A 14434-nucleotide genomic window follows, 5' to 3' on the forward strand; every position below is an offset into this window, starting at 1 on the left:
CTCTCTCTAATTAATTAGTCAATTTTATTTTATCATACACACATAAAATTTTATCCTACATTTATCTTACACATCAGCGAATTTTTTAGTTTTTTACTACACATGTCGAAATTGTGTGCCCAATATTCTTGTACCGTTTTAAAAATTTTTCGTTTATATTTCTGTAAGCCCCAAACTATACCTAATAAATATGTATCTGAAGAATTTTTCCCACTTAATGAATCTCAACTGTTTATTATTTTCTTTATTAAAATTTACTTTATGAATATTTCATTTTTTAAATATTTATTCTCTCTAACTATTTCGTTCATTTTTTCCTGCTTATTTATAGCTATTTAATATTTAATTGATGTAATAACCCTAAAAAGATCCCACAATAATCCGTAATCAAAACCCCAAAAACATGCCGACGAAAATCGAAAACGAAAAGAGTTAAAAATATCGACGCGTGGCGCGTCGAAGACTTTGAAGCGTGTTGTGTGGCGCAACAGAGCGAGATTCACTAGAGGCCATTTGTCGCCACGTGGCTGACTCGTGAGGCAAGATTCACCAGAGGTTTGTTTACCATGTTTACAGATTTTAAAAGTTTAAGATATATTTTTGAGTAAATTATTTTTTGAGTCCATGTGTTTTAGTGGTTTTAACAAGTTGAGTCGAAGATCAAAATGTTTAACGCCCTGAGTCACTAACCGCTTTTTGAGTCCAAATTTTTAACATTGTTAGAATTATTTTGTTACCTTTTGCTAAATTACCAAATTACCCCTTGTAACACCTCGAAATTTTGCGTCCAATAATGTATTGACACGTGTCTTAGGTTACACGTGGTGTTAAATACTAAATAAGGACTAAAGTTGACAAACATAGAAAGTATGTGAATCCGAGGGTTCAAAATGTCAACGAGGGATAAATATATCGTACATTAACCCTAAATGATGCACGTACCTTCAAACGAGCGAATCATGGATCATACGGAACGGAAAATGGGGGAAAGTGAGGAATTACAAACTTCAGGGGTCAAATATATCAACATGTTTAAGTTATACCTCTGAGTGACCTTTTGACAAACCCGAAGCTTTGTAACGGTTAATTATACTCACTAGAATACTCGACAAAAATTTCATAAAGTTTTGTTATCGTATGAGCAAGTTGTGATCAGATTCGTATGCGAAGGATTAAAACGTCAATGTTGAAAGTTAAGGACTTTTCGGGTAACAATAAGTTAACCGGGGACTTAACGAAATGGGTATAGGTCTTGAAGCCCCTAAACGTCAATATTGAGGACTCATTATGCAAGAAATGGATGGCCAATCAGAGTTTGAAGAGCCAGGGATCAAATCGCAAAAATCAGAAATTTGAAGATCTGGTGCAGAGGGGGGTCGCGCGACGCGAGGCCCAAGGGGGGGGGTCCGTCGCGTCACGCGAGGGGCTATCTGGTCGTTTTTCTTTTGCTCCATGCTTGCCTCTTCACTCCAAACCGACTTAACTCCATTAATGTTGCAGCATGGGCACCCCCTACATGCTTTAGAGCCCTTAGGGACACTTGTGGATGGGTTGTGGTCAGTTGTAGACTTACATGTCAATAATCTATGGTGCCTTGAACACTATATAAAGCCATGAAGTTGCAACTCATTCTTCACACCTTCAATCTGCATTTGTGAAGACTTCTGGAGCTCCAAAGTAGAACCAAGCCATCCCTAGTCGTGCATAGGACTTTGGTAAGCACCCTTGACCTTTCTTAGTTGAGTTTTTGGTTAGTTTTAGCTTAAAAGTCAACCGTCGTAATTAACAGTTGGCTTAACGGTTAATCACAAATGGTCCAGTGGTTAGCCGAATCAAAGGTAGTTATATGTTGGTAATTATGTGGGCTTTGAACCCTTAAAAGGGCACCCTCTTATTCCCATTCTAACTAGTCCAAATGTCGAGTCAAGCTTGCTTAGAAAAAAGTCAACAAAATGCTAAATTGCGATTTTATGCATAATCAATAATGTAGGTGGCGTGTAATCTATTTTAACACTCATATAACATGATAATAAGTATATTAACTAGTCTACGCTTGTTTGATACGATCATTTACTGTTTTGACCCGGTTCGGAACCGAAAGTCGCAAAACTTTAACTTTTGCTTTGACTTCAGTTCTGACCCGTTATGGTATGAATTAGATATGCCTTAGGACTCCCTTAGGACCAGGTTACATGATGGTATAACCCTCTGTGACCGGTTCGTTGTTTGTCCGAGTCTTTAGCACATTTCCGTTAAATGCTTAAAAGTTGACCGTAACGCCCTTTTCACCTTAAAACGAGAATTTTGGAAATGTGAGAGAGCAAAAATCTTTCTTACTGATTTCTAAGCATGTTCCTAAAATTTCATGACAATCCGAGGTCTAGAATGGGAGTTATGCTAAATAGCGTAATTACGGAAACTTTAGTAATTAAACGGCGCATTTAGCATAAAGCCTATCTAAACCCAAATTTCGACACCAAACCTTTTACACACTGATGTAAAATAATATTTTGAGATTTTTAAAGATTTTTAATCATTTTTATCCTGCTCATAACCTGCGGTTATGGCATCGGTTCGGTAAATACCGAATATACCCTTTTTGGACATAACTTGAGTTCTACAAGGTATTTTGACCCGATTCCAGTTGCTACTGACTTTAAATAATAAATAGAGTATTTTGGACTTTATAAACTGTTCGGAAAACTCATATTTCCTGTAGAACTCAGAAACCTCTTTTATAATCTTTAAAAGTGACCGAAATACCCCTACGGGGCCTTTATTGGATTAAAACTCATTACGGGCATTATGGAAGGTATCCTACTGATACCACAACCTCTTTAAAGCATATTGACTTAGGAAATCTGTGTAGGACTCTTACGGTTACCCGTTACGCCTTTTGCGCGCACGGTTCGGTTTATGTAACTAGTTTACATAAACTAGCCGGAACGGGTCAAACCTTATCGTTTATACTTCAAAATCCAGAGTGTGGTTATTATACCCATATAAAACAGGTCTTCAAACTTGTTGGGTCCAAACAACATTCCATTCCCGGTTTTCGCCTTTCACGCGATTAAACCGTAATTATCCTTCGAAACTGACCGGTCTAAGCTAAGGCTAAATAAAAGACCCGTTAGGATTCTAATAGGTTGTTATAAACCTTTGTTCCAGAATAGGAGACCAGTAAAAGATACTTGCATTTTGTTTGATTAAGGATTAATACTTGCTCAGGTAAATACTTTTAACTTATTTTCCGTTATACGGGCTTGGGTTACGGTATTTAAAATACCGCTTGGTCGGACAATTGACCCCAACTCATTAGTAGTTGGGTATTATCAATGTGACCCGTTTTAAAAACTTGTTTTGTTGGCTTTACGCCTTTGGGAGCTTAATGACCATGTCCCGGATATCCTTGGCATCATTTTACGAAATGGCCACGACCCCGACACACGGGTGTAGGCGTACACCCGTAATGTGTCTATAATATTAAAGGTATAACCGTTGGTTTTCCCGCCACGGCTTTATGCTTTTTGGCGTGTCTATTAACCTTAAACCCGACACAACCCGGGCGACCGAACGCATAGTTAACATGTAATTCTTTTACAAGATTTAAATTATCCTAAGTTATAAAGAGTCTGTGCCTTGTACATTCAAATCAATTTTATTAAACATTTTACAAAAGTATCGGTTGAATGTATTTACCAGTGTAAACTGACGTATTTTCCCCAAAAAGATTAAATGCAGGTTCTGTGCGAAATAGGTGGCCACTCCTTAAGCATCGTTAGAGTCTCGCAAGCTTGGGATGCCATATCTGTTGAACAATATTTATGATTTCATTTTGATCCCCTGTGGATTCATTTCAACCGCTTGTGATACTTGGATATTACATTTTGATGGTTGAAATATAATCTATATTTATGCTTCCGCTATGCATTTAAATATTGTGGTTTAACTATATTGTTGCCAACTACGTCACGGTAATCCCCCACCGGGCCCACCGGTGAAACACGTGGAAATCGGGGTGTGACACCCCTACACTTATAAAACCAATTTATTATTATTATTATTATCATTATCATTATCATTATTATTATTATTATTATTATTATTATTATTATTATTATTACTTTGTCTGGTATTTTCTTATTAATTTAATTTGTTTGTTGGTTGACGTTTCTTGATGATGATTTGAGAGTGTATCATATGATCGGGTTGTCGAGTTCGGTTAGAGATAAATTTATAAACTCCTAAATACCTCAAACAAATAGTAAGAGGCAATTATGTTGTCGAACAACGAAGAGTTTATAGTTCGTGTTTGGATTCAGTTGATTATTGATTCGGTAATTTTATGAAGCTTGCTTTTCAATTATTTTTGGTTTGTTTGGTTGGCTTGGACTAACAGTTTACTATTACTGAGAAAACGGTTGTTTGATTATGATAACGAAAACTTAGAACTTTTCATTAAAAACAATAATTTGAAACAAGGTTCACACCCGGTTTGAAATTGCAAGACCCCGGGATCCTACACGTTTTTAAACTTGATTTAATCACACTTAGTTATTAACGGGTTTAGTGTTACGAGGCTTTGGTGCCGATAGCTATCAACGTTACAACGAACGGACAAAGATACAAACTCAAATACAAATAAATCCCGGACTTTTAACCACGTATCACATCTCCTCACTTATCTTTTGATTGTGCTGAAGCAAATTCGTTTTTCACTTTCGCATGGGTCGAACAAAAAGAAGCACGTTCCATTCTCTCTCTCTCTCTCTCTCTCTCTATATATATATATAGGTTTAGGATCCTGTACAAAGTGCTTAATTTGTAAGAAGTGTAAGAAATATTCCTGGAATGACAAGTGTCCATCCTCTTAATTAATTCAAAAGGGTAGTTTTGTAATTGTACATTTTGTCATTTAATTCAAATATCAGCGAATTATATGGTAACCAGCGAATTATATGGTAACCGTCATCAATCTCCAAAAAATCAACGAATTTCTTCATATTTTATCATAAATAGATATATAATCAGATTCATGGCGTGGTGTTTTAAAACAACTGGATAAATTGACTATGATGTTGGTCATGGTGTTTTATATAGAAGGTTGCTGGGGATTCCAGATAAAACACCATGACTTGAATCATGGCGTGGTGTTTTATCTGGTGACATTGTTCATGGCATAGTGTTTTAAACATCTGGAGACAAAACACCATGCCATGAACAATGTCTCCAGATAAAACACCACGGCATGAATAATGTCTCCAGATAAAACACCACACCATGAACAATGTCTCCAGATAAAACACCACGATATGAACAATGTCTCCAGATAAAACACCACGCCATGAATAATGTCTCATGATAAAACACCATGACTTGAATCATAGATGTTTTAAAACACCACACTATGAACAAGGTCTCCAGATAAAACACCATGACTTGAATCCTAGTCTTGGTGTTTTAAAATCCGGGAATGTTTTGTATTTATAAAACACTACGCCACGAACAATGTCTCCAGATAAAACACCACGCCATCAACAATGTCTCCAGATAAAACAACATGACTTGAATCTGCGATTACGTTTTAAAAATCTGGGAATGTTTTAAAGTATGAAGAAATTCGCTGATTTTTTTTGGAGATTGATGGCGGTTACATATAATTCGCTGATTTTTATGAGTTTGATGGTTGTGTTTGAAACGGTTACCATATTTGAAAGAATGGAAAAGACACTATTGCCCTTCAATTTTACAAAAGCCCCTTCTAATTAAAACACAATTTACATTTTAATACCCTTTTGATCTCAACCATTAGATCAAAGATCCAATGGTTTAAAACACTTCTTACACTTCTTACACTTTGGACACTTTTTACCATATCCATACCCTATATATATATATATATATATATATATATATATATATATATATATATATATATATACGTTAAGCTCTAATGTCATACTCGGTTCACGGTTTTCACAATCGTCGTATTTCACGATTAAATAAATATTGCACTTTTAAACACAAGATGGTTTACTCAAGATTAACCCACCCTTAAAGCTAACACATTATACACATCCCTTACAATGTTATCTCCACTCGGTTCAACAAAGAACTAGTAAAGATGCATTAGCATTTTAAAGTAATCACTCAATCTGACTATAACACCTATACGCACAAGCTTGCAACTCAATCATTTTCCACCAATTTACATAAAAACAAGACACAAGTCAAAAGGTCTTTAATGGGTTACAACGAGGCTAGGCGAAGGGTATGGAATGAAATATTTTAAAAGTGCCTAAGGTGATGAAAACCTAATTTTTATTACATCTGAAACAAAGTAGACTACAAAGCATCAAACTACAAGGCCAAATTTCGCCTTTTATTCAATAAACTACTAACTCTCTTTTTGGATTTTTCGTGATCGTTTTCGATTATTTTTCATCGCATTTTCCGAGATTTTTCTTTTCAAAACAAACTATACTACGAATTACTTGGAAAACAAAAGCAACCTAAAATCAAATTTTAATTACTCGTGTTAAATATAAAAAGGTTTAATGGATCAAGGGCTAAATAAGTGCTCAAACGAAAGGTTTAGGCTTAAAATTGGCGACTACGGGATTAATTTCAGGTAAGGTTGATGATACAAAATGGTGTGAAAATAAAAAGGTTGATCCTAATGCCTTAATTACTCTTGTCGCCGTAATTGGTCTATGATTTTACTCTGGTTTTCGTTGGTTCTTTCTAGTTTGCTTAAAACCATTGTTTCATTAAAAGTTAATAATAAAATAACCCGAGTTTCTTTACTATGGTTTGTTGAATTCCAATTTTGTAGATTATTATTTTTTGAAATAGGAAAGCCAAACATAAAAAACCATTTTGCTCCCTAAAAGTGTAAAACATTCCCAATAGATTTATAATTCATCTTTTATAAAAACAATATTATATATAACAAATTAGGGTGCTAGGTTACAATTGTCTATTAAGCATCCTAACACCCCTTTTACTTTTTGATTTTGGCCACCTCACATTTGTATTGACAATTACGCCTGTTCAACTTTCTAAAAGATTTGTAAAATGTCATTTTAACCCTCTCTAGTTTCTAAAGTTCAAGTTTACAGTTCTTTAAATTAAAAATCATCATTTTCTTACATGCTTATTTTCATGTATGCGTCAATATAAATTCAAATTGTTTACATTTCGACTTGATTTTTTTCCGGAAATAAGTCAGGTAAAATATAATACGGTTTCATGTTTATTTTTATGTATGTTTTCAGTTGTTCTACAATTCAACGTAAATTTTGTTCGGAAACAAGTCAAATCAAATGGAATACATTTCCATCAGACGATATAAATCCGAATTACTTTATTTTTTTAACGCGGCGATAGAATTACTAGTTCGAAAACCATGTATTCACATATCATAATTTGATTACACAGATGTAGAATTTTTTGTCTTTTATGGAATATTATTATCATAAGATACTACAATAAAAAGAAAAAAAAAACATTAGTTTAACTAACTGCCCGAGACCAAGATTACTACTACTACTTCGATGGGGCGAATGGACGTACGTGGAGACACGAGATTGAAAAATAAACAAATAATAAATAGAAAAAGCGACTTCTTCCAGATGAGTATTTACTAAACCTAGAACAATAATGCAATAACCATGTGTACCTCATGCTTTAAAAGCTCAACATGAATTTGGAAACTTGGTTAGGTGTCCCGTAGTACGTTAATAAGATTTGATTCCGCAAGTGTCTGAGTCGGTGGATCGGCAGCGGCTCGTCACCGCTCGTTGTGGCCTCTTTCTTATCTTTTTTAATAAATCTTTGTGGGTCCCACAGTTGTGGGCTCCACCAGAGCTCGATTCTTGATCGTCCGATTATCACCCAACAACTATAATACAATGTTTTGTCTTGAATAACTAAACGAACATCATTTGACTTTCGAAGTCAATACCTGTTTTTTTCGATATATCTTTTCTAATATCATTTACCGATAAAAATAGTCCGATAAAAATAGTCCTGACAAGTTGTCTAGTTGTTAGTCACTTGGTTTCTCCTATTGAGTTCCTAAGTTCAACTCTCACTAGCATCACTTTGAAGGATATTGGTGGTAGCAATGAAGTTTAGAATTAGGTCTCTCTGAAGGTCGCCAGTTCGAAACCGAGCCGAACCGGGTTTTACCGCAGTGGGCATTCGGGCGAGCGGGGTTTCCCCGGAATTGGTGGCTCGGGTATGCATCTAACTCTGACCGTTATGGAGGAGGGGATACATATGCTCGATTTAGGGCATCCCAGGATCCTTATCCGGTGATTTAGTTGGTCGATAAAAAAAAGTTTTTACCGATAAATATATTAGATATAGGTGTAAACTGCAATTTGAGTCCATAAAGAAAGGGGTCGGTAAAGAAAGGGGTCGGTGTTATGATATGCTCTTTTATTTAAGATTACCTTTTTTTACATTTTAATTATGTGTTTTTCGTATGATTAATACAATCTAGGTAAGACCAAGATAATAGAAGAGAGATTGTTGAATATTTGACAATATTTTTGTTTGATATGGATTGACAGCTTATCTTCTCAAATTATGTTATGATATTAGTTGTATACACTTTAGATGTTTTTCATGAAACTTAAACTTGTAAGCAAATTTGTATTTTGTATTTTTTTTTTTTTTTAGAACTTGTAAATCAATCCTAAAATTTAATACAAGGATTTCAGACTTCTTGCATTATTGTTTCTTTTAGATCAGTCCTTTAATTTAAATGTGTATTTTAGATGTTTGATACTTCAATTAATAAGTTATGAAAATATCTAAGGAAAGGAATCAAATTATAATACTTTTTTTAGAATAAAAGTATTGGATTTGAGGTTTAAACTTTATATTGTGGGTTTTTTTGACCACCATAACAATGAATGGATGATCTGAAATGGTAGTCTAAGATACCACACTTCCCCTTTTCACATATTCCATTGCAATGGTGGTTATGTGATTTGTTCTGTCCACCCCTCTATATGACTCCTTAGAATATATACCCTTGTATAATCAATTTCAGAGACGTGTCCAATATAATAACTTACACTAATAAACTAAACTGTGTTAAGATTTAAGTATCAAACATATATACTAGTGTATGTTTTAAAACGTATTAAGATTTAACCTACATTATGGTTTAGTATTCACGTCTTAATGATTAAAACGATTAATGAGCTAGCTACTCGAGTTTTATATTGCTTATCTTTACTCAAAACTGTTAAAATAAAATGTGCACATGTTTAATTCATGTTGCAACATCTCATTTATTTATAAAGTTGTTACACAAAAGTTTGTTACAAATTGATTTGTTACTAATTGTTTATATAAGTGCAGTTATAATATTTGAAGGGTTGAAACGTAACATTTGAAGGGTTTAGTTGTACATCTGAGGTCTAGAAGGTTTATATTGAAAATATAGATATTTTCAATATAAAAGGGCATCAACAGTTCATTGTGATCATTCTGGAAGCTGGTGTTTCTCTCTCATCCATCAGGCGATTAGGGTTTCGATCAGATCTATCGTGATCTGCTGTGTTTGTGTTTGATAGATCTCTTGTGAGATCTAATTGTTGTATTGTTCAGTTGTATAGATCAACTGATGTTCATCAGTTGATCATCTCTTTTGTTGTATTGTTACAGATCTCACTGTTCGTGAGATCTAGGGTTTCTGGGGGATTTTTTCTTTGGTTTGGGTAATAATAAAAGTTTTGTCACCTTTTGTCACTATCTCTTTGTGTTCTTGGTTGTTATCAGTTTTATACCATTTTTACATGGTATCAGAGCTGTCTTGGCTCTTGATTTGTTGTCGGTTTAAGTTTTTAGTCTTCCGCTGTTTGTAGTTGATTTCTCTGATTCTTGTTTTGATTCTGGGATTTGTTTGAAGGTTTGCTATCAGGAACGTTTGGTGAATCGAAGGTTCTTGGTGAAGGTGAAACCCTAATCTAGGGTTTGAAGGAAGAATCAAAGTTAGTTTGGATCTGTTGAAGGCCGTGTTGGTCTCTGTAACCCAAGAAGGTTACAGGGCAAACTGACCGGTTGTTATATCTTCTGGTTTTCTGATCAGTAACTGTAGCCCTAAGTGAAGGCTATAGTTCTGATCTTCTTTGAAGATTGCACCCTCTGTAAGATCTTTCTTGTTTGTTCTTCGTTTTTTATTTTGTTGGCTAGTTGAAGTCGGGGTAGTGAGGACCGGCACCATTATTTGTTGTTATTGTGTGTGATTTCTTTGTTTTGTTTGTTTTCTGTTGTTTGTTGCATATCTGCTGATATTGTGAGTGATATATTTGATTGCTATTTTTTGGTGCATCTTGGGTTAGTGTTGTTGAGTTGAGATCAAAGGCTCCTGAGTTAAGACATGTCCAGGCACCTGTGAGTGATGAACCTGGAGTCTTGACACTGACTCAGTTTCGCCTGTTAGGGTGTGTTATTGTTGTGTATTTGTTCTTCTTTATTGTCCTGTTTGCTTGAGTTTGTAGTTGTGTGTTTGATTTCTGTCTAAATGGGTGATACTAGTGCTTCTACACCAACCTTAATTGGTAAGCTTGATATAGGAGATCCATTATATTTGCACCCAAGTGATTCAAGTGCCTTGACTATTGTAAACATAAAATTAAAAGGAACAGAGAATTATTCAGTGTGGTCAAGTGCTATGAAATTAGCTTTAGAGGCTAAAAATAAATATGGGTTTATTGATGGAAAGTGTGTTAAACCTGAGAATGATTCTGTATTGGCTAGTCAGTGGGATAGGTGCAATTCTGTGGTTCTTACTTGGTTGTTAAACTCTATATCAGAAGAGCTTTTCTTAGGGCAAGTGTTTTCAAAACTAGCATCAGAGGTTTGGACAGACCTCAAAGAGTCTTTCTATAGGGTTGATGGGTCTGTTGTTTATGATTTGTATAAGAAGATTAATTGTGTGTCACAAAATGGTTCTTCAGTTGCTGAATATTATAATAAACTAACCACAATGTGGAAACAATTTGATGCTATGTTGCATCTCCCAACATGTTCTTGTCAGGCTGCAAAAGATTTCAATGATTTTTCAACCTTAATAAAACTTATGCAATTTTTAATGGGGTTAGATGATGTTTACCAGTCTGTGAGAACAAATCTGTTAACAAGAGAGCCATTACCCACTGTTAAAGTAGCTTTTTCTGTTATATCTAGAGAAGAGTCACATAGGTTGGCTAGTACTGGGTCAAAAACTCAGAATGTTGTTTTTGTGTCTAAAACAAACCAGTCTGTTGATCAAAAGAAAAGGTTTAATAAGGGGTCAAATTCCAATTTTAAGTGCACACATTGTAACATGTTGGGACATACTGTGGATAGATGTTTTGAAATTATAGGTTATCCACCTGGTTTTAAAAAAAGAAGTAATAATAATAATCAGTCTAGTCAGTCTGGAAGGTCTAATATGTCAAATGGTAATAAAAATAACTCTGTTAATAATGTTACTTCATCTGTGGGTAGTTCTGGTTTTCCTTTTACAAATGAACAGATAGCAAAGTTGTTGAGTTTAGTTGGAGAAAAAGGTGGTTCAGATTGTCAGAATCAAAATGTAGGAGGTGAGTGTGTTAATATTCCAAACTTTGTTAGTTGTTCTAGTTCAGTTGTGTTTAATATGGGTGGATGGATTGTTGATTCAGGTGCGAGTCAACACATGGTTAGAACAGACAAAGATTTAATAAACAGTGTTGATGTTTCAGAGTTTAATATAACTGTTAGTCATCCTAATGGCACTAATGTTAAAGTCTTGAAAATTGGTGATATAAAATTAACAAATGACTTAGTGCTAAAAGATGTTTTTTATGTGCCAGAATACAGTGTAAATTTGTTGTCTGTGTTTAGGTTGTCAAAAGATAATCAAGTGAATGTTGTGTTTAATGAAACAAGTTGTCTTTTACAGGATTCCAGTTCAAAGAAAATCCTGATGAATGGTAGTCAAAATTGTGGTCTATATTTTGTTGGCAATTCTGGTAATTTGTTTAATGCTTGCTTTAATAGTTCTGTTCAGTCTTTTACTTGGCATAGCAGGCTAGGACATCCTTCTGATCAGGTTTTGGCAGTATTGAAACAAAGTCTTAAAATACATTCAAATGAACATGGTCCATGTGATGTGTGTCATAGGGCTAAGCAAGTGAGAGTTCCTTTTCCTCTTAGTGAACACAAGTCTAAGGCTGTAGGAGATCTGGTACATTTAGATGTATGGGGTCCTTATAAAATAACCAGTTATGATGGTTACAAATATTTTTTAACAGTTGTTGATGATTTTACTAGAGCTGTCTGGTGTTATTTTTTAACTAGTAAAACTGAAGTTTTAGAAAATTTTAAAGTGTTCTATGAGCTTGTGTTAACTCAGTTTAAGAAAAGGATTAAAGTTGTTAGAAGTGATAATAGAACAGAGTTTGTTAATAGTCAAATGAATAATTTTTTAGAAACTAAAGGGATTTTACATCAAACAACTTGTTCCTATACTCCACAACAAAATGGAGTTGTAGAAAGAAAACATAGACACTTGTTAAATACTGCTAGAGCCTTGATGTTTCAAGGAGGTCTGCCTTTGAGGTTTTGGTCTGATTGCATTTTAACTGCTGTGTACCTTATTAACAGGTTGCCATCATCTGTGTTGAATGGTAAAAGTCCTTTTGAAATGATGTTTGCTTTTAGGCCCTCTTTGTCTCATCTTAGAAACTTTGGATGCTTATGTTTTAGTACTATTTTACATGATTCTGACAAGTTTTCATTTAATGCTGAAAAATGTGTTTTCATTGGTTACTCAAGTTTTAAAAAAGGATACAAGTTGTGGAGTTTGGATAATAAAAAAATATTTTTTTCAAGAGATGTTAAATTCTATGAAAATGTATATCCTTTTAAGATTAATCAAGACTTTACTGTTGAAAATCAGTTAAATCATGTAAATTTTTTTGATAATGCTGTGTCTGAAGTTTCTAATATACCCTATGATGAAGAGGGTGCAAATGGTGCTCAAGGTTCTAATAGTGATGATCAGCAACCATTGTTTCCCTCTACATCAGCCCCTGTTTCAGATGCTGAATTGACTCAGCAAACTGAACAGGAGGGCAGTAGTGGACAGGGATTAAATGTGAGGGCAGAGAACACTACTATAGGATCAAATGTTGAGACCAACCAATCTGAGGGTACTAATGTTAGAAAGTCTTCTAGAAAAACAGCTTTACCTAAAAAATTTGGTGATTTTATTGTTGAGGGTAAAGTTAAATATGGGGTTGAAAAGGTTGTGAATTATGCAAATTTATCTTATGATAATATGTGTTTTGTTGCTTCATTAAATAAAGTTGTTGAACCTACTTGTTATGATGAAGCTGCTAAAAATGATAAATGGGTTGATGCTATGAATAGTGAAATGGAAGCCTTGTATAGGAATAATACTTGGGTTTTAGTTGATCTTCCTAAAGATAGGAAGCCAATTGGCTGTAAATGGGTTTATAAGGTTAAGTATAAGGCCAATGGGGAGGTTGAGAGATATAAAGCTAGGTTGGTTGCCAAGGGGTTTAACCAAAGAGAGGGTCTAGATTTTGGTGAAACTTTTTCACCAGTTGTAAAAATGACCACTGTTAGAATAATATTAAAACTTGCTGTTAATAATAATTGGCTTTTGTATCAAATGGATGTTAACAATGCATTCTTATATGGTACCTTGTCTGAAGATGTTTACATGACACAGCCTCAAGGCTATTGTTCAAAAGATAGTAAGCAAGTGTGTAAACTTGTAAAGTCTTTGTATGGGCTTAAACAGGCCCCAAGACAATGGAATGAAAAATTAACTTCTGTGTTAATTGCTATGGGTTTTGTGCAGAGTATTTGTGATTACTCATTGTTTGTTTTGTCAAAACAAAGTGTGTTCGTTGTATTACTTGTGTATGTAGATGATATTGTTATTACTGGAAACAGTAAGTTTGAAATAGAGAATGTTAAACAAAGGTTAAGAGATAGTTTCCATATTAAGGACCTTGGTTTACTTAGATATTTTTTGGGAATTGAAGTATTATATGGTGATGGTCATATTTGCTTGTCTCAACGAAAGTATTGTCTTGAATTGCTAAATGAGTTTGGTTACTTGGGTTGCAAACCAGTTGCAACTCCAATTGAGCAGAGTTTCTTAGTTACAAATAAATGTAAAAGTGATGAAAAAGTGTTACAAAATGTTAATGGTTTTCAAAGGCTTGTAGGAAAACTGATTTACTTGTCTTTAACCAGACCAGACATTAGTTATACTGTTCAGTTTCTGAGTCAATATATGCATAGTCCAACTCAAGTTCATCTTGATATTGCTTTAAGGCTATTGAGATATTTGAAATTATCTCCTGGAAAAGGAGTTAATTTTAAAAAAACTACAAATATGGAGATAACTGGT

This window comes from Helianthus annuus, chromosome 17 (assembly GCF_002127325.2).
Source record: "Helianthus annuus cultivar XRQ/B chromosome 17, HanXRQr2.0-SUNRISE, whole genome shotgun sequence".
Classification (NCBI taxonomy): Eukaryota; Viridiplantae; Streptophyta; class Magnoliopsida; order Asterales; family Asteraceae; genus Helianthus; species Helianthus annuus.